At 41.8% G+C, this 24,984-nt stretch overlaps 1 protein-coding gene across 17 annotated transcripts in view; it reads left to right on the plus strand.

The window, feature by feature from the left end:
- The first annotated feature begins 1,582 nt into the window (after positions 1 to 1,582).
- Positions 1,583 to 24,984, plus strand: part of GIGYF2 (GRB10 interacting GYF protein 2) — a 161,424-nt gene continuing 138,022 nt past the window's right edge. For 6 of the 17 annotated variants that reach the window (XM_054550002.2, XM_063713130.1, XM_063713126.1 and 3 more), the window contains exons 1-2: positions 1,603 to 1,701; positions 7,752 to 7,817. The gene's annotated coding sequence lies outside the window, so the exon portion shown is untranslated. Of the gene's footprint in view, positions 1,702 to 4,348; positions 4,466 to 4,889; positions 4,960 to 7,751; positions 7,818 to 24,984 lie in introns of all 17 variants that reach the window. The other 11 variants (XM_054549998.2, XM_063713125.1, XM_054549996.2 and 8 more) reach the window with 7 other exon arrangements.

Consider the following 24,984-nt stretch of genomic DNA (forward strand, 5'->3'; position numbering starts at 1 on the left):
AGGGCAAGCAATAGGCAGATAGGAAAGGACAGAAGCCACATCGGTGTGGTTGATGATTGCATGCCAGGTGTGGAAATGGAGAAGGTGCATATAAACAATTCTTTGGTGCAGCCTGGCTTTGAAAGGGAACAGGGTCGCAGGAGGGAGAATTGGAGTTTTTGTTTGTTTATTTGTTTTTTTCAAGACGGATTTTCACTCTTATTGCCCAGGCTGGAGTGCAATGGCGCGATCTTGGCTCACCGCAATCTCAGCCTCCCGGGTTCAAGCGATTCTCCTGCCTCAGCCACCCGAGTAGCTGGGATTATAGGCATGTGCCACCACGCTCAGCTAATTTTGTATTTTTAGTAGAGACGGGGTTTCTCCATGTTGGTCAGGCTGGTCTCAAAACTCCCGACCTCAGGTGATCCGCCGCCTCGGCCTCCCAAAGTGCTGGGATTACAGGCGTGGGCCACCTCCTGGCCGAGAATTGGAGGTTTTTGTTTTTTTTTAGACGGAGTCTTGCTCTGTCGCCAGGCTGGAGTGCAGTGGCGCGATCTCGGCTCACTGCAACGTCTGCCTTCCCGGTTCAAGCGATTCTCCTGCCTCAGCCTCCCGACTAGCTGCGACTGCAGGTGCGTGCCACCACGCCCGGCTAATTTTTTTTTTTTTGCATTTTTAGTAGAGACGGGGTTTCACCGTGTTAGCCAGGATGGTCTGGTCTCGGTCTCCTGACATCGTGATCCGCCCACCTCCGCCTTCCAAAGTGCTTTGATTACAGGCGTGAGCCACTGCGCCCGGCATGAGAATTGGAGTTTTTAACATTCCATTTTAAGATGGGAGACACAAGTAATCTTTAAAGCTGACAGGAAGGATCCTGTAGGAAGGAAGAAGTTGGAGACATAGGCAAGAATGGGATGCCTAAGGATAGAGTTGCTAGATTTAGCAAACACAGGACGCCCAGTTAAATTTGAATTTCAGAAAAACAACGAACAGTTTTTCAGTGTGTGCCCCAATATTGCTGGGTGTCTTGTACTTTATCTGTCAATTCCAAAATAGTTCATCTCTAGGTAAAAGGGTTATAGCTCCAGATGTTCTAGAAAGGAATCAGAGCTCTCAAGTCCTTCCCAGCTGTCCCAGTACAACACTCTGGAATGAATTCCCAGTTCTACCAGAACTGTTAACAAGTAGAGAAACTGCTTTGAATTTCAGCTTTTGAGGCTTTCCCATTCGCTCTAGGATGGCAACTGCGAAGAAAAATGCCGGACTAAAAGCTGTGGAAAAGTTCTAATTTGAAAAACCAGCCCGCAAGTGATGCAGAGGCTTTTGAACTGCAAAAGGGCTCTGGGCGTACAGGACAGTGAGTCACAGGGTGCCTGGTCCGGGCCCAACCCTGGACACCAACTCCACTCAAGGGCAGGCACCTGGCTGCTACCAAGGGGTCAGCGGGAGGCTGCGCACTGCCACAGCCCCGCCCTCTTCCAACCTTTCATCCGGGTCTCGGGCAGGGGCGTGTCTGGGCAGAGGGGCGGGTGGCGGCGGAAAGGAAGGATGTCGTGGGAGACTGGAGAGTGGGGAGGGAAGCGGGAAGGGGCGGGGGCGGAGCAGGGGGCGTGGCGGAGCGAGCGCGCCGTCACGTGACGTGCGTGGCGACGTGTCGGCCATCTTGTGTTGTTGAGGCTGAGGACTGACTTGGGTTCTGAGACTCCCTGTCCCGGACCGCAGGTAACCAGCCATTCCGTGTCGCTCCCCTGCCCAGCTCTGCTCCGCGCCCCGGCCCCGCCGCCGCGTCCCGGGCCGCCTGTGTCTCCGGTCCGCGCTCGCGCGCCTGCCCCTCCTGCCCGAGCCGGCCCGGCCGCATGGACACCCACAGGCCGCTCCGGCCGGCTTGGGCCGTCAGGCGACGGGACAGGTCAGGTGCAGGGCCGGAGGGAGCCTCTTCCCGGGCGAGGGGCGCTGAGGGCCCTGGCGCGTCACGGCCGCGGGGAGCCGAAGAGCCCCTAGGCCAGGGCCTCTTGGCGTTGCGAGGAGAGCCGAACAAGGCAGGAGGGTTGTGGGGTGGGCAGTGTCAGGCCGGCTTGCTCGGAGCCGGAGGGCTCGCCTTCCTCTGCCTGCTTCTCCGGGCCAGACACCCGCCCAGCCTCGGGGTGCCCCGGTAATAGCTGCTGCGGCCAGACAGCTGCTCCTGCCGGCTCTCCTGTCCACACCTGGTCCCTGGGAGGTGCGCTCCTGCCTTCCCCACAGAGCATCTGGACGGAGGAGATTCCTTCCGTGGCGAGAGTACTGGGTCTGGACCAGGCCTGAGGCGAGGTGCAGCCACCATGATCGGAACCTTGGGACCAAGGCTGGGAAAGTAGAGCCCATGGCAGCCTTGGGAACCCAAATGCTCACGTCAGGTTGAAATGGGCATTAGCCTTAAGTGTCAGCAGTTTCCAAAAGCACTCTGAATACTTGTTTTGCGACTGAAACATAAATCAAGCGAACAGGGAATGGGGGCATGAAAGAAGCGGAGCGTATGACCGTGTTTGGGAAGCAATAACGTTGCTTTGCAGTTAATTATTTAGTACTGTGTTTTTTATTTTGTTGTTTTCATTTTCCTGCAAGTCAAAGCACTTAAACACACGTAGTCTCTCTGTAAGAAAGGTAAGTATTCCAGTTTAACTTGCAAGAAATTGAGTATGGGGCCAGAAGCTGTGAACAGCTTCCTTTCTAGAGCTACATACATTGAATTAAGGCAGTTTTGATTCCCAGTGTGGTGCCTGGGGAAGGTATTCTTTCCTTATATAGTATTTCCTTTTTAGAATCAAATGACTTCCTAGATTAGAAAAAAAAATTTTGTCATTCTTTCTGTACATTAATTGTGATTCTTCTAATATTTGTAACTTTGGCCTTATTTTGTCCATTTTGCCTAGAACACAAATACTTTCTCTTATTTATTGATGGTTTTACGTGTTTTACTAGTTGGTATAGCAGTTTCTGATGTGCTCAAACTGGAATATGTACTTTGCTTTTACATCGGATGTTGACATCAGAAGAGGACACTAGAAAAGTATTTAAAAGTGGCACGTAACTGGAAAAATGTCACGTGATGTTTCTTTCGAAATTTAACATCAAGGAATACACTGGTGATGGTAGTGCTTCACCAGAAAGGAGAGGGCTTCATGACTTTTTGATACCTGACAGCATTTGAGGGTCTTGAGGCTGGGGAGGGAGAAGGAACCATGTGCTTCCATTCATTTGTTTATTCATTCATACATTCATTTATTTGACAGATGCCCTATTGAGCACTTACTACACCGTTAAGTACTGGGAGCAAAACAGACCAAACAATTCCTGTCTGTATGGAATTCATTTCTAGACAGATAAATAGGTAAAATAGTTGATGTAGTGGTAAGCGATGTGAAAGAAAAAAATGAGTCAGGGATTTGGGGAGGGGTTAATTTTAAGTGCCCTGAGAAGGCCTCATGGAGAAGCTAACATTGGAGGAAAAACCCAACAGAGGTGAAGGTGCTGTTTTTTTAGCTATACTGGGGTAAAAGTGCTCTAGGCTAGGGAGCAGCAAGAGCAAAGACCCAGAGACAAAAGCTTAGTTAGGAGCGACTCAGGAGTAGACTGGGAAAAGCATGGAGGCTAGCCTAGACTGAGAGGCAAGAGCGAGTGGGAGACTGGTGGGAGATGTGTGTACTTACTGTTTGGTACTAAGATGAGATGGATTATTTGCTATCCTGAATTCTTTTTTCTTATCTCTTGTGATTCTTGGAAAGGGAAATCAGATTCTGGAAATTTGGGCCAGCAGCCAGCCTCCCCAAACCCCCTTAACTCCCCTCCCCATCCGCTAATTTGGAAAAATTTAAGATGCTTAATATTTCAGGAAATTATAATGAATTATCTTTCTCAAAAGTAAACGTTTTAAAATGAGATTGATGATAAACGACTTGAAAGTACTTTTCAAAAGCAATTGCTTTACAAGAAGGAGGCTCTTTGGAGATTTCAGGATATTTGAAAATGTAGGGAGGTTAGAAATTTTCCTTTCACATTTAGACACATGATTAAGGAACATAACCAGGAAGAAAGGTGGAAACAGTGTATTAACTCAAATTATCCTTAATCTGGTTAGTAAAGAATTTCTCTTAATACTGTGCTGTCCAGCCCAGAGACTCTTCCTCTAATTCATGTGTGTATCCTTTACATTTTACACGTGTAGAACTTTTTGTGCTGAGTTTTTTATTCCTCCACTTTTACCTTTCAGACTAGTTCTCTAGTCTGATACTTAATAGACATATTTTTTTGCAAAAAACATTTTCTGATTTCCTTCCAGTTTATTTCCATATTCTTTTTATTGAGCTTTCATAAATGTCCTCTTTCATTTTAGTTCAGCTGAGGAATTTTAATATTTTGGTTTTGAAATGCTTTTGCTGGTGAGATGCATATGTGAAAAACACTTTGGAGTAAGTTTGCCTCAAAATCATGAGAAGATGGAAATTACAAGGTCAGTGTGTGAATGCAACTCCTTGGCTAAAAGGGAGGCATAGTGATGGTAGTGGTGAGGTAGTGTTTTAACTAATTGCCTTTCTCCCTCCTGTTTTTCTGTTGTGTTTTTGAAATGACATTTCCAAATTATAATGTCTTTGATGTCATAATCAGCTCATTTGTTTTCATGACTCTGCATTTTAATACTCCATATGTCTATTCTCTTTTTGTTGACCTTCACATTGGAAGATGACACTATTGATAGTGATTGCTATCTGGGAGAACCTTTTTGGGTAAAAAGATTACTACTGTCACTTTTATGATTGCCCTTCTATAGGATCTTTGACTTGTGCCATTTTCAAATTCTGACTTTGTTTGCAGTTCTCCATTAGCCCCTGCTGATTAAATTTTCCATACTTTCTGTTTTATTCTATTTCTTATAGATTATAGTGGGACCAGTCTCATTAGGTTGAATCTACAGCCTTTGTTGGTGTTAACCCAGGTCTCTTAGAGGCAAGTTAAATGTCCATTTTCCTTCAGTTTAAATTACCATGGCATATTGTTTGGTCATTGTTGTAAAAGTCTGAACTCAAGCTTTTTTTCACTGCTTGACTCCCACTAGGGTTTTATGGTGATAAAGTCCTATGGTTTTTACATGGGAGAGTATTTAAGAATAAAAGGAAAAATATATAAAATGAAAAAGAAATAGAAGTTTAAAATAAGGTAAAAAAGTCCTAGAGTTTCCATTCATTTTTAATGCTTTGAAAAATTACATCTCTTTAAAACTAGAGATTTTTATTTCATGTATAAACTTGCTTGTAGTTAGCATTGCAGTGTTTCTTGACCAAATATTGTTTTTACATTTTATTCATGCTCTCAGATGAATGAGAAATATACTAAATTAATTATGTAGGAATGTAAAGTGATACCTTTATTGAATTGCCTATAGTTTTGTGTGAGGTTGAAAGCAGAGAGAGGTTTGAAAAACAAAGAATGTTCTCTTAATTGACCAAACTTCATTTTATAAAAATATTTCAAAGTATTACATACTTCCCTACTTTAAGTAAATAAGAAACACAATTTTATATTTTCTTGTTAACTATGGGGTTTCATTAAGCTTAATTATTATTATTATTTGAGATGGAATCTCACTGTGTTGCTCAGGCTGCAGTGCAGCGGCCTGATCTTGGCTCACTACAGCCTGTGATAGAGCAAGACCCTGTCTCCTGGGGGGTTGGGGTTGCAGTGAGCTGTGATTGTACCGCTGCGCCCCAGCCTAGGTGATAGAGCAAGACTCTCTCCAAAAAAGACAGGGTCTTGCTCTGTCACCTAGGCTGGAGGGCAGCGATGCAATCACCGCTGACTGTAACCTCAACCTCCCAGGCTCAAGCTATCCTCCCACCTCAACTTCCTAAGTAGCTGGGATTATAGGTCCATGCCACCACATCTGGCCAATATTTTTTGTAGAGATGGGGTCTCACTATGTTGCCTAGGCTGTCTTAAACTTCTGGTCTCAAGTGATACTCCCGCTTCAGCTTCCCAAAGTCTTGAGATTACAGGCATGAGCCACTGTGCCCCACCAAGAATGCAATTTGAGAAAGTCACATCCACTTCTGATTTAATTTTGCAAAAAAAGTAGCCATGTTATAATGTCCAAAGGTCATCCAACTTTACCCACTGAACTGTGTAATTTTTTAAGGGCAGGAGGAAAGGGAAGGAGAAATGGATAATAAACTCTTCTTTGGCTGGGTGCAGTAGTTTACACCTATAATCCCAGCACTTTGGGAGGCTGAGGTAGGAGGATCACTTGAGCCCAGGAGTTTGAGACCAGCCAGGGCAACAGAGAGAGACCCTCATCTCTAAAAAAGATTTTTGAAAAATTAGCTGAGTATGGTGGTGCACGCCTGTAGTCCCAGCTACTCAGGAGGCTGAGCCCAGGAGGTTAAAGCTACAGTGAGCTCTGATTGTACAACTACACTCCAGCTGAGGGAACAAAGCAAGACCCCATTTTGAAAATAACTGGCCGGGTACAGTGGCTCATGCCTGTAATCCCAGCACTCTGGGAGGCTGAGGTGGGCGGATCACTCGATGTCAGGAATTCGAGACCAGCCTGGCCAACATGGCGAAACCCTGTGTCTACTAAAAATACAAAAATTAGCTGGGCATGGTGGTGCACACTTGTAATCCTAGCTTCTCGGGAGGCTGAGGCAGGAGACTTGCTTGAACCTGGGAGGCGGAGGTTGCCTTGAGCCGAGATCGTGCCACTGCACTCCAGCCTGGGCAACAGAGCGAGACTCTGTCTCCAAAAAAAGAAAAAAAAGGAAAAAAAATCTCCATCTCTCTCTATCCAGTTGCTTTCCTGTAGTTAATGAAATTGTCAACTTTGTTAATTATTGTTCTTTGACTTGTTAGTAGCAGTAAGGCATCATTTGATTTTAGCCAAAAAACTACTTGAAGATACCATACTTCAATTCACTCTTGTTACTTGGAATATCACCAACTTGTGGATTTTTAAGATACTGCCCCAACAGAGCATTAAAGGCAGGTTGTGATTTTGCAACTGAAAGCACACTTGGAGCTTTGCTCCCTGGACATTTTGGCAGTGATCATATTTCTGAGGGCTCAGTGATTATTTGCATAGGATGCGTATTGCTGTGATGCGGCTTTTGTTTTTCTGTTAGATATATATTTTTTGAGATAAGGTCTCACTCTGTCACCCAGGCTGGAGTGCAGTGGTGCAATTGCAGCTCACTGCAGCTTTGACCTCCCTGGGCTCAGGTGATCCTCCTACCTCAGCTTCCCGAGTAGCTGGGACTACAGGCATGCGCCACCATGCCTGGCTAATTTTTGTAGAGGTGGGATTTTGCCATGTTGCCCAGGCTGGTCTTGAACTCCTGGGCTCAATCGATCACCTGCCTTGGCCTTCCAAAGTGTTAGGATTACAGGCATGACCCATTGTGCCTGGCAGTAGGTTTTAAAAGTTAATACCAAGTCCCTGTAATGGGATTTTGAATGAAAACCCCAAATAATGACTTCCCTGAAACCCCATGGTGGTCTTCATTTGACAGCTTCGTAAGAATCGCTTAGGACTTTTGTTAAAAAATATAGTTTTCAGTCCCACTGTAGAACTACTGATACTTTCTAGATGCTAGGGAACCTAGTTTATAAATACACCAGGTGATCTACTCTTTTAACCAGGTTTGGAAGCCATTTTCTGCAAAATATATTTATGATGAAAAATTGTACTTTTAAAGTTTCCTAAGAGGTTGCTGGGTGATTTATATTAATATTTTTATTATTTACAGTGTTAAAAGGATCTGAACAAAGTCTGCTCAAATCTCCTGCTGTGAACCAGCAGAATTTTTGAACAGGTAAGTGTGGAAGGGAAGCACAAAGCCTGAGGGCTTTTGCAAATAGGTAATTTCTGCTTTTAGGTTTTAGTTATTTTTGCCCTGTTATTTCTCCTGAGGTTTTGGGTAGTAAGTAGGAACTTCTTCCCTGGTGCCTGTCAGATCCTTTATGAACAGTAAGAGTAACATACCCTTTCTGCATTGACCCTGGTGTGAATTTGTGTCTTAAACTGTCATAATAATTTTTTGTTGGCAAGAAACAAGGAGGAATGTTTTGGAGGCAGGAGTGCTGTAAAGAACCAAAGAGCAGTTTACTTCATGAGGGATGTGAACCAGAAACTGGGAAGCTTTCAGGAGCCATAGTACTTGTAGATAGCACTTTTCTACCAGCTGGCCAGTGTCCTCTCTTGTCTCTTTTTGTCCTGCTTTAATTGTATTTGTGCAGTCTGACCTTTTCTGCTTTAACAAACACAAACTCATGATAGCAGATGGCCGCTTAATTCTTGGAGCCACATATGAACTTAGGCTCTAGTGCCAGTAGCCAATTGATGCTAGCACAGTGTTCACATTTCAGATTCTTGGGAGGGGGAAATTTGGCTGGTTGAACTTGGTTCAGTTCTTTGTCATTGATCACATTAGTTATGGACATAGGGTTGGAGTCTAGAAGTACAAGCACAGTTAGCTGAGAGATCCCACTCCTAATGGTGGGGGCAGCTCTCAGAGAAGGTAGAATGGTGACTATTCTAGGTGGACTCCCAGAGAAGCTTCTGGACATTTTTCCTTTTCTAGCATTCTAGAAAAATGTCTTGTGTATAGCTCTGCAGTTTCGATTTATCTGTTCTAAAGAGTTAACATACATGCCTATCTATCTTTTGGTGAACGAGGCCAGTAGGTCTCACCAAGCATTCTTGTTGAAATTTATTAGTGCTGTTTTTTGTTTGTTTGTTTGTTTTTTAGACAGAGTCTTGCTCTGTCACCTGGGCTGGAGTGCAGTGGCATGAGGTCAGCTCACTGCAGCTTCTGCCTCCCAGGTTCAAGTGATTCTTGTGCCTCAGCCTCCTGAGTAGCTGAGATTACAGGTATTCACCACCACACCCAGCTAATTTTTAGTAGAAATGGGGTTTTGCCATGTTGGCCAGGCTGGTCTTGAACTTCTGGGCCCAAGTGATCCACCCGTCTTGGCCTCCCAAAGTGCTGGGATTACAGGTGTGAGCCACCACACATGGACTTCTTAGTGCAGTTTTTAAACGAAAATTCTTGGTTTTGGAGGTTCAGAGGAGTGGCTGGGTAAAGGTTTAGCAAGCAGACATAAGCAAAGGAGAAGTTTCATGTGGAAAATTTCATTGGTTATTTCCATTGATTGTTTTTTATAAATTTTAACTTCTGGATATTTTTTATAGTATTAAGCTACACTTGAGTATTAGGAAGCCATATAGAATTCGAAAGGTCCAACTTCATAGACTCTATTCACATTATTAGAGTAGTAATGGGGACCATTACTTTTGGGAAAGGATCAGTGAGACAGTATAAACTTTTGAAATAATACATTTTTGTATTCCAGAATTATTAGATAATACTGAAGCAAACTTTTTTAATGGAACATTTTGAAGTCCTGTGTATTTTTTTTATTTTTTTATTTTTGTTGAGACAGAGTTTCACTCTTGTTGCGGAGGCTGGAGCACAATGACGTGATCTCGGCTCACCACACCCTCCGCCTCCCGGGCGCAAGCAGTTCTCCTGCCTCAGCCTCCTGAGTAGCTGGGATTATAGGCATGCGCCACCACACCCCGCTAATTTTGTATTTTTAGTAGAGACAGGGTTTCTCCATGTTGGTCAGGCAGGTCTCAAATTCCCGACCTCAGGTTATCCACCCGCCTTGGCCTTCCAAAGTACTGGGATTACAGGCGTGAGCCACCGTGTGTGGCCTTTATTTTTATTTTTTGAGATGGAGTTTCACTCTTGTTGCCCAGGCTGGAGTGCAGTGGCACGATCTTGGCTCACTGCAATCTCCGCTTCCTGGGTTCAAGCGATTCTACTGCCTCAGACTCCCGAGTAGATGGGATTACAGGTGTGTGCCACCACACCCGGCTAATTTTTTGTATTTTTAGTAGAGACAGGGTTTCACCATGTTGGCCAGGCTGGTCTCGAACTCCCGACCTCAGGTGATCCACCTACCTTGGCTTCCCAAAGTGCTGGGATTACAGGCATGTGCCACCGCACCCAGCCCATTTATTATTGTTTGTAGCTCATATATACTTGGTGACATCTAATTGCTTGACTAATATTTCATTACTTACATTTTGCTATATTAGTATGTCTAGATATTTGATGCGAAGGCTAGGAATTAATAAAAGTGATTTATTAATGAGCGATATGTCTAATGACAGCCCACAGATGTGACTTATGTTACTTTTTTTCAGCCAGGGTTGTTTTTAGCAGATTGTAGCTGAATTCATTTTTAAGATAGAAGAGTTCTTTCTCGTATTGTACATTTTCTTAAATCTGGGTGTTGACATAAGACATATTCAGAGCTTTGTGAGGTTTAAAAGGATTTCTGCATAATTTGTGTAAAATTTTCACGGGCTGGGCACAGCGTGGCTTACATCCGTAATCCCAGCACTTTGGGAGGTTGAGGCTGGAGGATCACTTGAGCCCAGGAGTTCAAAACTAGTCTGGGAAACATAGGGAGATCGTGTCTCTACGAAAATAAAAAAGTTTGGCTGGGCATGGTGGCTCATGCCTGTAATCCCATCCCTTTGGGAGGCTGAGGCATGCGGATCACTTGAAGTCAGGAGTTTGAGACCAGCCTGACCAACATGGCGAAACCCTGTCTCTACTAAAAATACAAAAATTAGCCAGGCTTGGTGGCACACGCCTGTAGTCTCAGCTACTTGGGAGGCTGAGACAGAACATAATCTCTTGAACCTGAGAGGTGGAGGCTGCAGTGAGCCGAGATTGAGCCACTGCTCTCCAGCCTGAGTGACAAAGCAAGACTCTGTCTCAAAAAATAAATAAATAAATAAAAATAAATAATTAGCTCGGTGTGGTAGTGCATGCCTTGGTCCCAGTTACTTGGGAGGCTCCCTTGAGCCTGGGAGTTTGAGGCTGTACTGAGCCGTGATTGCACCACTGCATCCCTACCTGGGTAACAGAGCAAGACCTTGTCTCAAAAAAAAAAAAAAAATTTTTTTTTTCCCCACAGGATATAGGGAATCCCTCTGTGGAAAAAAATGGCTTATGGTAAGATTCTCAAATGATGTGGCAATGTTGATGGCATTGTAATTTTTCCTAAAATATCTTGGTTTTGCTAATTTTATTCTTTTCACTAAAAGGAGGAAGAAAGGAGAAGGAGAAATGTTTATATTGTTCAGAAACAGTAGGAAGAATGATAGTAATAGCAATATGTTTTCTTCCTGTAGTGATATTGTGGCTAGTATCTTCTTCGGGAACAAAGCGCCTTTTATTCAAGTTCTCCTGGGCCAGGAGGAAGTCTTGGGAGCTCTGATCCCTTCAGTATTGGTCCTTTGGTTATACAGACTGACAAGGAATTGGCAGAAGTTTGTGAGGTTTAAAATTCCTCCTGTACAACAAGAATTTGGTTGTACAGACTGACAAGGAATTGTCTTGGTACTTTCTAATTGATAAATCATGGCTTAGGTCTTAAAGAGTAGCCATATCCACGGGCTCTCATGATCAGTTTCTTGGGAATTGATGTGTGGTGCTGCCCAAACCATGACCAGATGTCTTCAGTGTAACTGGATTAGCAGCCATCCTGCAAGATCAGTGAATCAGAGAGCCTTACTTTAGATCTGGAATCTGACCCTCTTCTTAGCTTTTTGTATTACTTCTACCATTGGGAATTTTTTTTTTTGTTTGAGACAGAGTTTCGCTCTTTCGTCCAGGCTGGAGTGAAGTGGCGCCATCTTGGCTCACTGCAACCTCCACCCCCCGGGTTCAAGCGATTTTCCTGCCTCAGCCTCCCTAGTTGGGATTACAGGCGCGTGCCACCATGCCCGGCTAATTTTTGTATTTTTAGTGGAGACTGGGTTTCACCATGTTGGCCAGGCTGGTCCCGAACTCTTGACCTCAGGTGATCCACCTGTCTTGGCCTCCCAAAGTGCTAGGATTACAGGCGTGAGCCACCATTCCCAGCCTTTTTGTATTTTTTTTTTTAATTAAAATATTTTTTTTGAGACAAGGTCTTGCTCTGTCCCTCAGGCTGCAGTGCAATGGTGTAGTCACAGCTCACTGCAGCCTCGACCTTCTCGGGCTCAGGTGATCCTCCCACCTCAGCCTCTTGTGTATAGGAGTACAGGCATACACCACTGCACATGGCTAATTTTTCTATTTTTGTAGAGACTGGTTTTTGCCATGTTGCCCGGGCTGGTCTTGAACTCCTGGACTCAAGCTATCCTCCCGCCTCGGTCTCGCAAAGTACTAGGATTACAGGCGTGAGCCTCCACGTCCAGTGTTTGCACCTTGATTAATGAAGTTTCCCGTAATGTATTATAAGAACATACACTCTTCCTTAATTGAGGGCAGACTATGTTGTTTAATTGTGTGGTGCAAGGGGGTGGGAGTTTGGGGACAGTGAACAGAATGGGAGATTGAGAAAAGGAAAGAAAAGTGACTTTGTACAAAATGAATTCCTCTGAAAATTGCAAGGAACTGGAAAAAAAAAGCAATATTGAGTACCATGTCAATATGTAGTGAAAAGCTTGAGGGCTTTTGAGCAGAGAGATGTCGGTTTGATCTTTTGTCACTTGGCCAGGTGCAGTGGCTCACATCTGTAATTCCAGCATTTGTGAGGCTGAGGCGGGTGAATTGTTTGAGTCCAGGAGTTGGAGACCAGCCTGGGCAACATGGCAAAACCTCGTTTCTTTAAAAAAAAAAAAAAAAAAAAAAAAAGTAGCTGGGCATGGTGGCATGGGCCTGTAGTCCTAACTACAGCCTCACTGCAGCCTCTGCCTGCCAGGCTCAAGTGATCCTCCCATTGCACTCCAGCCTGGGTGACAGAATGAGACCCTGTCTCAAAAAAAAAAAAAAAAAAAAAAATTTTTTTCTGGCCAGGTGTGGTGGCTCACATCTGTAATCCCAGCACTTTGGGAAGCCGAGGTGGGTGGATCACCTGAGGTCAAGAGTCAGGACCAGCCTGGCTAACATGAAGAATCCCCATCTCTACCAAAAATACCAAAATTAACCGGATGTTGGTGGTGGGCACCTGTAATCCCAGCTATGCGGGAGGCTGTGGCACCAGAATCTCTTGAACCTGGGAGGTGGAGGTTGCAGTGAGCTGAGGTTGCACCACTGCATTCCAGTCTGGGTGACAGAGTGAGACTCCATTCCAAAAAAAGAAAAAAAAGTTACTTATTACATGTAACTTTACAAAGGTTAACCTTTTGGAGCCCAACTATCCTTATCTGTAAAGTATGTCCTGTGGTTATTGTATCAATGAAAAATCTAAATATAATACCTGGCATGCATTAAGTAGGCTCTCAGTGAATGGTGTCTTTTATGATTGCTATTACTGTGTAAGTAGGTAGATTTTGATTGCAAAATTTCATCTTTTAAATTGGTTTTTCTTTTTAGATACAGGGTCTTGCTCTGTCATGCAGGCAGCTTGCTGCAGCCTAGAATTCCTGAGCTAAAGTGATTCTGTGGCTTCAGCCTCCTAAGTAACTGGGGCTATACGCGTGGACCACCACACCAAGCCAATTTTTATTTCATTTTACTTTTTAAAATTTTTTTGTAGAGGCCGGGCGCAGTGCGGTGGCTCTCGCCTGTAATCCCCGCACTTTAGCAGGCTGTGGCAGGCGGATCATGAGGTCAAGAGTTCAAGACCAGCCTGGCCAACATGGTGAAACCCCGTCTCTACTAAAAATATAAAAATTAGCTGGGTGTGGTGGTGCGGGCCTGTAATCCCAGCTACTTGGGAGGCTGAGGCAGGAGAATCCCTTCAACCCAGGAGGCAGAGGTTTCAGTGAGCCGAGATTGCGCCACTGCACTCCAGCCTGGGCAACAGAGCAAGACTGTCTTGGAGGAAAAAAAATTGTAGAGGTGAAGCCTTAAGCCTAGCGTTGAACTCCTGGGCTCAAGTGATCCTCCCGCCTTGACTTCCCAAATTGCTGGGATTAGAGATCTGAGCCACTGTGCCTGGGCTCCAGCTGATTTTTAAAGAGTTACATATTTATTTTATTTTATTTTTTTTGAGATGGAGTCTCGCTTTGTCGCCCAGGCTGGAGTGCAGTGGCGTGATCTCAGCTCCATGGAAGCTCTGCCTCCCGGGTTCATGCCATTCTTCTGCCTCAGCCTCCAGAGTAGCTGGGACTACAGGCACCCGCCACCATGCCCAGCTAATTTTTTGTATTTTTAGTAGAGACGGGGTTTTACCATGTTAGCCAGGATGGTTTCGATCTCCTGACCTTGTGATCCGTCTGTCTCTGCGTCCCAAAGTGCTGGGATTACAGGTGTGAGCCACCGCGCCTGGCCTAAAAAGTTATTTTAAGAGGGGGTCTCGCTATGTTATCTAGGCTGGTTTAGAACTCCTAGCCTCAAGCAATCCTCCCACCTTGGCCTCCCAAAATGCTTGAGATTACAGGTATCAGCTACCATACCAGCCATCTTTGTGCGTTTTGAATAGACATGTCAGTGAGTTCTGTCTGTGGGTCTTTTGTCTTTAAAAAAATTTAAACCCAGCAAATATTTGAATGATTGCCTTGTGCCAGGTGCTGGACTAGCCCTGGTGGTTGAGGAAAACACATACTGTTCTGTCTTCATAGGCTTTACAGCCCAGTGAGAGAGGCAGTCAAACAATCATTTAAGTAAAATCCAAAATGTGAAAAGTCTTTCTGTTCTTGGAAAAGGTACAGTTTGAAAACACTAGATACTTTTTGAATAAGTGTCACATTTTGGATCTTGGTGTTCTTTTGTTTTTTTGTTTTGTTTTGTTTTGTTTTGTGTTTTTTGGAGACGGAATTTCGCTCTTGTTTCCCTGGCTGGAGTGCAGTGGTGCGATTCTCGGCTCACTGCAACCTCCGTCTCCTGGGTTCAAGCGATTCTCCTGCCTCAGCCTCCCAGGTAGGTGGGATTACAGGCACCCATTACCGTGTCCGGCTAACTTTTTGTATTTTTAGTAGAGACAGGTTTTCACCGTGTTGGCCAGGCTGGTCTCGAACTCCTGACCTCAGGTGATCCACCCACCTCGGCCTCCCAAAGTGTTGGGATTACAGGCGTGAACCACTGCGCCTGGCCAGATGTTGGTGTTCTTATTGTCAGTGATACTGTATGCTCTTCGATATGCTCTCTAGGGTATGTATGTATGTTTTAAGTTTATTTATGTGTTTTTTATTTGTTAATTTTTTTTTTTTTTTTTAAAGACAGTGTCTTGGTCAGTCACCCAGACTGGAGTGTGGTGGTGCAGTCTTGGCTCCCTGAAACCTCTGCGTATCCTCCCATCTGTACCTCCTGAGTAGCTGGGACTCCAGGCGTGCCACCATGCCTGGCTAATCTTTTTTTTTTTTTTTTTTTTTTTTTGTATTTTTTTATAGAGATAGGGTTTCACCATGTTGCCCAGGCTTTGTCATTTTTTCTTCTTTCTTTGAGGTAGATGTTAATCAACTTTTTGATCTTAGGATCTCTTTACCCTCTTAAAAGTTATTGAGGGCCCCAAAGAGCTTTTGGTTTTTTAGCTATATCTGTTTATCATATCAAGAAATCTAAAAAGTATTAGTTCATTTAAAAATAACAAATTCATTACATGCTAACATAAATATATTTTTAATATGACATACCTATTTTCTAAAACATTTCTAAAAATTTGTTGATAAAATTGGCATTGTTTTACCTTTTTACAGATTTCTTTTATGTCTTGCTTTATAGAAGGCAACTGGGTTATATTTGCTTCTGCATTCAGTCTGTTGCTATTTATTACTTTGGTTGAAGTATATGAAGGAAAATTATCCTCACAGTGATATATGTATATATATACACACACACACATATATCTGTGATATATGTATATATACATGTATATATGTATATATAAATATATACATATATATGATATATATATGATATATCAAATATATATCATATATGATATATCAAATATAATATATATCATATATGATATCAAATATAATATATATGTGATATATGATATATATATATCATTGTGAGGATAATATATATATAGTTGTAATAGAATTTTAATAGCTTTTACAGATAATTGCAGATATTCTTTGATATTACACTAAAACTCAACCAGCAGTTTTTTTTTCTTTTTTTGTTTTTTAATTTTTATCGCTTTACTTTAACACTGGGTAACCCAAGTAGTGTTTTTTTTTTAAAGGTTAGTTGCAATATGAAATCCGAGTTATATCAGTAGTTTGTCCTCTGTAAATATAAAATCCATTTGTCTATCTTCCATATTGAATGGATATCTTACATTATACAGTATCAAAAAATCACTTCCATTGAAATCAGCACTTATCAGAAAAGCCTTTAAATATTGGAAAACTTTCTAACTCATGGTGACGAATAGAAACTTTCCAAAATTCCAATTTTTGCTTGAAAGGTGAAATTTTATAATTGGCAACAGGTACTCTGAATTGTTTTTGTTGAAGTCTCATTCATTTTGGAAAAAAATGTCTGCTACATACCCTAGTCTGGACAGCGGTATTGTGTGCAGCTATTCTTTCAAGTCAAAATTATGTTCTGTGAAAAAAAGCAGCTAGATGAGCTTGTAACCCAAAACAATTGCATTAAGTATCATTCTACATGACTTTGTATGCAGTAGAAATGCATATTTCCCATTTCATCATGTAGAATATTAAAAAGATGTGTTCCTAGGGATCAAGATTAATACAATTAATAGTTTTTACTCCCTTGTCATGGGCATTCGTAATAAAAGTGGCTTTTCCCCCCTCTCTCTTATGAGTACACGCCACATGGCAGTGAAGAATACAGTGACTGCTGGTACAGTTTGTTGCAGTTAACTTCAGTCATGCTATAGTGCCAGCAGTTTCCCCATCACTGCACAGTCTGTGCAAGTGTCAACACATTGAAAAATGCAAATAATATTTTAGTTTTTGCAATAAAAGATTCTCAAACTAGCAAATGAGATCACAATAGTATTTTATAATAGTATTATTAAGAAAATACATCATGGATGCCCCGAAAGAGTTTAGAGGTCCATAGATTGTACTTTGTAAACTGCTGCTTTGAGGAGTGGAACACGTTTCAATGTTACATTTATATATGTTACGTTGATTTTTTAAAAAATGATTTTAAAACATAAGTGTTTGAAATTGGAATAAACATATTACTGAAGGTTTTTAGATATTACTGAGTTTTTAGTGCTGAGTAGGTAAGAGTTTGTTTATAAGTTAGGATGAGTTATAATTTTCTGCTATGAAGAAAATGTTCTGTGAACCTCCACCATGCAGTACTATAACTACTAGCCAGTTGTGTCTGTTGAGCACTTGAGATACTACTAGCTGGTGTGACTGAGGAACTACATTTTTAAAAAGTGTAGAAAAAACTTCTTTTTTTTTTTGAAGTGGAGTCTTATTCTGTTGCACAGGCTGGAGTGCGGTGGCATGATCTCTGCTCACTGTTACCACTGCCTGTTGGGTTCAAGCTATTCTCCAGCCTCAGCCTCCCGAATAGCTGGGATTACAAGCACCCGCCATCATGTGCAACTGATTTTTTGCATTTTTTGGCAGAGACAGGGTTTCACCATGTTGGCCAAGCTGGTCTTGAACTCCTGACCTCAAATGATCGGCTCACTTTGGCCTCCCAAAGTGCTGGGATTACAGGCATGAGCCACTGGGCCCGGCCTTAACTTCTAAATTTTAACTTTTCTTCTTTAATAATAGGCTTTAGTTTTTAGAACAGTTTAGATTTACAGAAAATTGAGAAGATAGTGCGGAATTCCAGTTATTAACATCTTACATTACTATGGTACGTTGTTATAATTAATAAACCAATGTTGATACATTGTCATTAATTAAAGTCCCTCATTTATTTACATTTCCTTAATTGTACCTAGTGTCTTTTTCTGTTTCAGAATTCCATCCAGGATACCACGTTATACCTAGTCCTGCATCCTTAGGCTTCCTTAGCTATGACAGTTTCTCTGTCTTTCCTTGTTTTTGATGACCTTGACAAGTTTGAGGAGTACTAGTTATTTTGTAGAATGACTCTTTTTTAGAATTTGATGTTTTCCATGATTAGACTGGGGTTACGGATTTTTAGAGGAAGATTACAAAGTGTCATTTTCATCATATTAAGAGTATATATGTCAGCATGATTTATCATCTTTGATGTTGACCTTCATACTTTGTTAGCTTTGTCCACTGTGAAGTTAGTTATTCCCCCTGGTGCCCTTGAGGAACTGATTTTTTTTTCTTTTTTTTTTTTTTTTTGAGACGGAGTCTCGCTCTGTCACCCAGGCTGGAGTGTAGTGGCGTGATCTTGGCTCACTGCAAGCTACGCTTCCCGGGTTCATGCCATTCTCCTGCCTCAGCCTCCAGAGTAGCTGGGACTACAGGCACCCACCACCATGCATGGCTAATTTTTTTGTATTTTTTAGTAGAGATAGGGTTTCACCATGTTAGCCAGGATGGTCTTGATCTCCTGACCTTGTGATCCGCCCGTCTCGGCCTCCCAAAGTGCTGGGATTACAGGCGTGAGCCACTGTGCCGGGCCGAGGAACTGATTTTAAAATTTTAGTTAATCTTAATTTAACTTTACATAGACACATGTATGTGGCTAATGGGTGCTGTGTCAACAGTACAGTTGTAGATAATGTTCTTCAGTTTTAAGTTTTAGCTAAAACTTTAACATCTGTTTTAATACCTTTAAAGAAGGTAATTTAACATAAAATAAATATTAAAGCTTAGTCTTGGGATACATTGCTTTTTGGGGGGTGCAGTCTATTTACTTTTAGTAAGTTTAGTCTTTTTAAAAAAGAACTTTTCTGAGGTAAAATTGACATACAATAAAATACCTTTATTTTAAGTATACTCATTAAGTGTACATTTTGATGAGTTTTCAAAAATGCACACACTGATGTAACTGTTACTGTAATCAAGATATGTAACATTTTCATTATCCCCAGAAGTTTCCCCCAGCTGTTTTGTAGTCCTTTTTCCTCCTCCACCACTATTCTGTTTTCTGTGACTTACTGATTAATATTTGCGTCTTCTAGAATTTCATGTAAATGGAAATCATTTTTAGGTCTGGCATCTTTTTTTTTCCTATTTTAATACTTTTATGTTCAGGGGTACATGTGCAGATTTGTTACATAGGTAAATGTGTGTCGTGGGGGTTTGTGGTACAGATTAGTACCCATTAGTTATTTTTCCCGATCCTCTCCCTCCTCCCACTCTCCACCCTCCACCCTCTGAGAGGCCTCAGTGTGTGTTGTTTCCCTCTGTGTGTCCATGTGTTCTTATTATTTAGCTGCCACTTTTAAGTGAGAACATGCGATATTTGGTTTTCTGTTCCTGCATTGGTTTGCTAAGGATAATGGTCTTCAGCTCCATCCATGTTCCTGCAAAGGACATGATCTTTTTCTTTTTTATGGCTGCAGGGTCTGGCATCTTTTGCTTAACATAATTATCTGTGATTCATCCGTATTGCTGCATGCAAATAGTTTGTTTTTTAATGCCAAGAATTTTCCAAGGTATGACTTTACAGTATTTGTTCATAACATTATTTATGAACATTTGGATTGTCCTCAGTTTTGGGCTATTAGAAGTAAAGCTGACCTTAATTTCATGGCATAGGTAATGATTCAGAATTGTATTGGGTTGCAGTGTTTATCACAATACTCTAAATTAGAAATTTAAATTCCTGTTAGGAAGGAGAAAAGCCAGCAGTAATTGTAATTACAGATAAGCAGTATCTGTAATTTTTTTGAAGACATGCCATAGAAAGGATAATTCACATAGAAATAATGTTTTGCAAGGTTTCATGTATAGTGTACGGGCCAGGTAGATGTAGACAATTCCTTGGACTTTTGTTGGCTTTCGGGGAAAAAAAAAAGTTCTTTGTTAATTCCTTAGGTAAAATGTTTAGTAATAAAGTGAATGTTGAAGCCTAAGTTTGCTTCATGAAGTTTTGTCATCAGTAAATGTGTTAACAGATCATATTTTAAAAGTTACTCAAAAATGTTGGTGTATTTATTAGTGAAGAGATTTAGTATTGCCAGATGAGGTGGATGCCGAAGGAAAAGGTGTTTTCTGCTATAATAGATGGGAGAAGAATTTCCTTTTTTTTTTAAACCTCAAAATTCGTTTTAAACCAAGTTAAAGTTGAAATGAGTGATAACTTTTATGACATTTATGTTGGGACTGTAAAAGTATTTCAACAGGCCAGGCCTATGCTTTTTGTGATAATTAAAATACATTTTGTTATAAAGTAATTAAAGAATATTGCAAGTTATGAGAGCAGAGGACAAATCATTAATTTCACCTCACTAATATTCCTTTGTCTTGTGTTCTTTTTGCCTTTTTTTGGGCATATGTATAACTATACTATGTGCAGATGTTACTATAGCTGTCTTTTGTTGAGTGAATGTGCCACTTTTACAAGATTGCTTCCAGTCTTTTACTATTATAAGTAATGTGGGTCCCCCTCATGTTTGGACTTTTCCTTTTCATCTTCTTTCTTAGCTGTTTTCTGACATTTGAAAAAAAGTATTAGAAAATATACATTCTTTTAGCCTAATAAATGAGTCTTGCTTCATTTGAATGTAGACCTCTTTATGGTCTTAGGAGCTGACAGATTTGAAGATTATTTTATCAAGATAATGGTGTTATTTGTTTTGTTCTGTTTTTTTGAGACAGAGTCTCACTCCGTCACTCTGGCTGGAGTGCAGTGGCACGATCTCGGCTCACTGCAGCCTCCACCTCCCGCGTTCAAGCGATCCTCCTGCCTCAGTCCTCCCTACTAGCTGGGATCACAGGCGTGTGCCACCACACCTGGCTGATTTCTTTTTGCATTTTTAGTAGTAGAGATGGGGTTTCACTGTGTCGGCTCAGCTGGTCTTGAACTCCTGGCCTCATGTGATCTGCCGCCTTGGCCTCCCAAAAGTGCTGGGATTACAGGCATGAGCCACTGCGCTTGGCTGGTGTTTTGTTTGTTTTGTTTTGTTTTTTCTTTTCTAATGGCAAAAATTTAAGCAGGGAATGAATTTAATATGTTATCGGAAGACATTCATTTAAAATAGTTTAAATAGCTTTGTTTCATGCTCACTGAAGTTTTTTTTTGATACATGGTCTCACTTTGTAGCCCAGGCTGGAGTGCAGTGTCATGATCACAGCTCACTGCAGCCTCAACCTCCTGGGCTCAGTTGATCCTCCCATTTCAGCCTCCCCAGTAGCTGGGACCCCAGGCTAGCACCACCACACCCAGCTAATTTTTTTTTTTTTTTTGTAGTGATGGGGTTTTGCCATGTTGCCCAGGCTGGTCTCAAACTCCTGGGCTCAAGCAGTCCAGCTGCCTCGGCCTCCCAAAGTCCTGGGATTACAGGCGTGAGCCACAATGCTTGGCCTTGAAGTATTTGTAATTGCTAAACCATTTATGATTTATTTAACACAGCTGGAGCTGGGCGTAGTAGCTCATACCTGTAATCCCACTGCTTTGGGAGGCTGAGGCAGGAGGATCACTTGAACCCAGGAGTTTGAGGTTACAGTGGGCTACGGGCACAGCCCTGCACTCTAGCCTGGGCAACAGTGTTGAGACACTGTCTCTAAGAAACAATAATAATAATTGATAGGTAAAATATGGTAAATACATGCACAAATGTGAAGTTTATAGTTCAATACATTTTAACATGTATATGTACTTTTGTAGTCACCACTTAGATCATGATAGTGAACTTTTCCAGCACTCCAATTTCCTCTCCTTCCTGTTTAGTAGTCTCCTCTTCCCATGATGAGTACTTTCCTGACATCTATCACCATTTATTATCTATTTGTCTTAGTCTGTTTGTGTTGCTATAAAGGAATACCTGAGGCTGGGTGATTTATAAAGAAAAGAGGTTTATTTGGCTCATGGTTCCGTAGGCGGTACAAGAAACATCTGCTTCTGGTGAGGGCTTCAGGCTGCTTACAGTCATAGTGGAAAGCAAAGGGGAGCCAGTGTGTGTAGATCTCATGGTGAGGGGAGCGAGAGAGAGAGAGGAGAGAGGTGTCAGGCTGTTTTTAACAACTAGCTCTCTTGAGAACAAATCAAGTAAGGACTCACTCATTACTGTGAGAGTGGCACCAAGGCATTCATGAGAGATCTGCCCATAATCCAGACGCCTCCCATTAGACCTCACCTCCAGCGTTTGTGATCAGATTTCAACATGAGATTTGCAGGGGTCGGATATCCAAACCATAGTACTCTTCTTGAACATCACATAAAAGGAATCATACAGTATATATTTTTTTCTAGCCAGCTTGTTTTTCTAAACATGATATCTGGGTGATTTTGCAGTATCATTGTGAATACCAGTAATTTTTTTGTTGTTGTTGTTTGTTTGTTTTTTGAGACGAAGTCTCACTCTGTTGCCAGGCTGGAGTGCAGTGGCAAGATCTTGGCTCGCTGCAGCCTCACTGCAACCTCCACCTCCCGGGTTCAAGCTGTTCTCCTGTCTCAGCCTCCTGAGTAGCTAGGATTACAGGCGCCCACCACCATGCCCAGCTAATTTTTGTAATTTAAGTAGAGACGAGTTCACCGTTGTTGGCCAGGCTGGTCTCGAACTCCTGACCTCACATGATCCACTCACCTCAGCCTCCCACAGTGCTGGGATTACAGGCGTGAGCCACTGCGCCTGACTGGTTCTTTTTTTTAAATTGCTGAGTAATATTTCATTATATGAGTATACTGCAGATTGATTTGCCTGTTGATGTACATTTACATTGATGGACATAATACCCAAATGTCAGTTTTTGACAATTATAAATAAAACTACTATGAATCTCTTGTCTTTTGGTAGAACTATAACTTCAATTTCCTTGGGTATATGTGTAGCAGTTTGTTATGGGATCACAGGGTAGGCATACAGTTTAGATTTAATGGATATTGCCAATCTTTTTTGAAGTAGTTGAACTAATTTGCACTAATAAAGTTATTAATCTTGTGTTATCTTAATCCAGATCTGGCTAAACTAAAAATTGCTGGCTGCTGTAGTGGGGACAGAACTACTGATTCGTTTAGTGTATGTGGAGAGTGCTAGAGGAGTTGGTCTTTTTTCTGCTTTTGGAAAAACGTAGGTAGGCAGTGGGAATGGGGGCAGATTCAGGTTCCTTGGTATTCATTCTGTGTTAGTTTTGTGGCAGACTATACATAGTACTGGCTGGACTCCATCCCAAATTTCGCCATATTTTTTCTGGGTAAGTTTTGCATAGCTAGGAAATAGAGATTTGTAGTAGCACTTTTTTTTTTTTTGAGACAGAGTCTCACTTTGTTGCCCAGGCTGGAGCGCAGTGGTGTGATCTCGGCTCACTGCAACCTCTGCCTTCAAGCAATTCTTCTGCCTCAGCCTTCCGAGTAGATGGGATTACAGGTGAGAGCCACTGTGCCGGCCACATAATTTTTATAATAAAGATCCAGGGGGTTTTCAAAGGTGTGTATGTTTTGAGTTCTTAGTGGAATAGTGGTGGTAGCTAATCCATCTTCAAGACTTCTGGGAAGCAGTATTCAGGAACACTGTCAAAGTTAAGTATCAGACACTGTGCTGGAATCTGACTCAGCATCTACTTTGGCTTCTCCTTGCTGATTTTACCCACATGGGACTTACTACGTAGATTTGCCACCTTTTTTGTTGAAAGTGATTTCCTGAGCTCAGAAGTTGCTTGGTTCCTCTAGGCTGTTCCAGGCTGTAAGAAAATGGCAGGCTAAGAGGGAGAGGTCAGAGTGTCTTTTCTTTATTATAAACTCAACAATAAGAAGGACCTAGGTTGATTTCTTTTCTTTCTTCTCCTGTGAAAATGTACTCAGAGGCCCACAAAGTGATAGAAAAGGTCCCAAAGAGGAGATGAATAGTTAAAGAGGAAGTCATGAAAATTATAGAAAAATATAGGGAGAAAAAGAAAAATAATTATACTAATAATCAGATAAAATAACTTATAGTGAGGTCTAAATTCAGCTCAGTTATTTAGAAGTTGACAAAAAGTCTAGCTTTTATAATATTCACTGTCAAGTACAAGGATACAATTTATTGACGAAGACAGCTTATTGGTATGACTGCATAAGGAATATATTACTTGAAGTCACTTATGTGTAATTTTGAGTAATAGGCAAAGTCTGAAAAAGCGGTTATGTAGAAATATTCTCTCAGCTGTTTTTTTTTTTTTTTGTTATATGTTAAGTTCTAGGGTACATGTGCACAACGTGCAGTTTTGTTACATAGTTGTACATGTGCCATGTTGGTTTGCTGCACCCATTAACTTGTCATTTACATTAGGTATTTCTCCTAATGCTATCCCTCCCTCAGCCCCCCCATCCTATGACACGGCTCAGTGTGTGATGTTCCCTACCCTGTGTCCAAGTGTTCTCGTTGTTCAATTCCCACCTGTAAGTGAGAACGTGTGGTGTTTGGTTTTCTGTCCTTGTAATAGTTTGCTCAGAATGGTGGTTTCCAGCTTCATCTGTGTCCCTGCAAAGGACATGAACTCGTCTTTTTTTACGGCTGCATAGTATTCCATGGTGTATATATGCCACATTTTCTTAATCCAGTCTATGATGGACATTTGGGTTGGTTTCAAGTCTTTGCTATTGTGAATAGCGCTACAATAAACATTATATGTGCATGTGTCTTTATAGTAGCATGATTTATAATTCTTTGGGTATATACCCAGTAATGGGATCACTGGGTCAAATAGTATTTCTAGTTCTAGATCCTTGAGGAATTGCCACACTGTCTTCCACAATGGTTGAACTAGTTTACACTCCTACCAACAGTGTAATATATATATATATATATATTTTTTTTTTTTTTTTGAGACGGAGGCTCACTCTGTTGTCCAGGCTGGAGTGCAGTGGCGTGATCTCAGCTTACTGAAACCTCTGCCTCCCAGGTTCAAGCAGTTCTCCTGCCTCAGCCTCCTGAATAGCTGGGATTACAGGCATGAACCACCACACCTGGCTAATTTTTGTATTTTTGGTAGAGACGGGGTTTTGCCATGTTGGC

Source organism: Pongo abelii, chromosome 11 (assembly GCF_028885655.2).
Source record: "Pongo abelii isolate AG06213 chromosome 11, NHGRI_mPonAbe1-v2.0_pri, whole genome shotgun sequence".
Classification (NCBI taxonomy): domain Eukaryota; kingdom Metazoa; phylum Chordata; class Mammalia; order Primates; family Hominidae; genus Pongo; species Pongo abelii.